Source organism: Halichoerus grypus, chromosome 3 (assembly GCF_964656455.1).
Source record: "Halichoerus grypus chromosome 3, mHalGry1.hap1.1, whole genome shotgun sequence".
NCBI lineage: Eukaryota > Metazoa > Chordata > Mammalia > Carnivora > Phocidae > Halichoerus > Halichoerus grypus.
The window spans coordinates 26,435,874-26,438,294 of NC_135714.1; the positions used below are offsets into that span (position 1 = coordinate 26,435,874).

Sequence of the window (2,421 nt, forward strand, 5' to 3'; positions counted from 1 at the left end):
TGGATGGAATAGGTTACTAAAAATCACACCACCACTCTATTCAACATTACTGGAAAGTTAAAAGTGAAAGGAAGCCACCTAGTTTAAATTAATGTATATATTCTTGTGCTTCTCTATATTCCAGAATGACTGCATTAATCAAACAATGGGAGAGGTAAGAGTGAAAAATAATTTAAAACAAATCTAAAGAATTATAGAAAATAATAATGACAGAGGTTGAAAAATATTTCCAATGTAAATAATTTTATTTATTTACTTATTTCCTTATATTTCAGATTTTTTTCTTGAAATTTATCAGGAGTGACTGAAATAAAAAATATAATTGTTTTCCATCATCATGGAAACGGCTTTAAGAGAAAACTGGTCAGATGAATATTACTGCTTCCCATTTTCAACCAGTGAATAGTTGCCATTGATGAAGACAGCCAACAGTCTGTCAAGAATGCTCAAGATATGTTACAAAATACAATGTGCCTGTTCACAGGGGGATAAATAACTAGGAAATAAGTTATGTGAACTTCTTGATTTCATCATGCAAGACAAGCACAAAAGCACCACCCATGCCTCTGAGAACACTGGACCATGCACCTTGAAAAGCTTTGGCTCCTTCATTACAGGCAGTCTTCCTTCAGCAGTCAAGCTGTCTGTGTACATGATGTCAGTTCCTTTGCTGACAGACTGCATTATCATAGGGCAACAAACACCGTCAAAGGAATAGGAAGTCAACCCAGCAACCACTGTGATTGATGGGTTGTGCAGCTGATGAAGATGTGAGCATTCTTGGGATCTGGAAGCATTCTCTTTGCAGTGTCATAGATACCAAAGTAGGCAGCTCGGTAGATGATCGTACCCTGCACATATTAAAGCCTTGGTACAGGCCCCTTAATCCCATCAGGTTTGTAGATCTTAACCAGTCACTGGGGCCTCTGAATTCCCTTTCAGCTCCAGCTTTGCCCGTATCAGCTGCTAGACGGGTTCTGGCAAAATCAAGAGGATTCACAAAACGGAAGGATGTGGCTCCACGGGCACCACCTGATGCCAGATTCCCTGCAGAACCCAGTGCCAAAACTGGGTTCTCTTGTCCACACCACCCAGGAAGATCTACTTGTATTTATCTTTTGAAGTCAAAGTTGTGAGCCTGGGTGGGGAAGGATCTGATGACATTGGCCAGATTGCCATGCCAGAAGGACAGGCACCCTTGCTCCTTGGGTATACGAACCAGTCTGTAATGCCCTTGTGATTTGCTTGATGGCATGCTGCACCTGCAGCAGCAGCAGCTTGACCCGCTCTCTGGGCTCTACTGCAACCACTCCACCCACCAGGAGGTTCTTGGTGAAGGACATAGTGGCCTCCACCATGTTGAAAGGAAAGAGCAGGTGGGCAACTGAGGGACTGCGGTAGGAACCACTGGGACTCTGGGCCTCTGAACTCCAATGTAAATAATTTCATTTATTTATGTATGCATGTATGTATTTATTTATTTATAGATTTATTTATTTATTTATTTTGAGAGAGAGAGCCAACCTGAGCAAGTGTGGGAGAGGCAGAGGGAAAGGAAGAGGGAGAAGGAGAGAAGTTGACTCCTGTCCAGTGGGAGCCCCATGTGGAGCTGGATCTTACCACCCTGAGATCATGACCTGAGCCAAAATCAAGTGGGAGGCTTAACCGACTGAGCCACCCAGGCACTCCACAAATGTGAATAATTTTAAATGGTGTAAAGATACACTGGGATTTTTTTCCCCAATATGTAAGAAAGAAAGAATAAATAAATCTTTCAATCCAAGAAAGAGCAAGGAATCTCACATTTATTTAACAACTGGTATGTACCAGGCATGGTCCATATATTAAAGCATTCAAATAGAGTTCTTGATGGATAAAAATATCTAAAACACATAAAACCCTGGAACACCTGTGCATAGCACCTGGTTTTCACTAAGTTTTAGCCCCTCTTTTTCTTTCCTTTTTCTCCTTTTCCAGCCCAAGATTATTATGATGATTTCAGATAAAAGATGTTTTCCCAATGCACATAGCAAATTATGTTATTTAGCGTCATTATACACAAACAATATGGACACTTTATGCAAAGCTTTATTTTCCAAATGCATGGGTTCTGAAACTTATGAATATTGGATTACCTGAAAGCCTGTGCAAAAATATAAGGCAAAATGGGGAAAAGAAAATAGTGTGCAGTGGTTTATCCTAAAAGAAAGAATAAGGTCATAATCATGAAGCTAATTATGTGATTACATTTCTCTTGATGGTGCTTTTCAAAGAATTGGGAGTGGTTTATTAAAATTGAGAATTCCTGGGGCGCCAGGGTGGCTCAGTAGTAAGCATCTGGCTTCGGCTCAGGTCATGATCCCAGGGTCCTAGGATCGAGTCCCACATCGGGCTCCCTGCTCGGCGGGAAGCCTGCTCTCC

At 41.3% G+C, this 2,421-nt stretch overlaps 1 pseudogene; it reads right to left on the minus strand.

Moving 5' to 3' along the window:
• Positions 1–508: 508 nt before the first annotated feature.
• Positions 509–1,358, minus strand: LOC118529006 (ADP/ATP translocase 2 pseudogene; annotated as a pseudogene).
• Between the last annotated feature and the right edge of the window lie 1,063 nt (positions 1,359–2,421).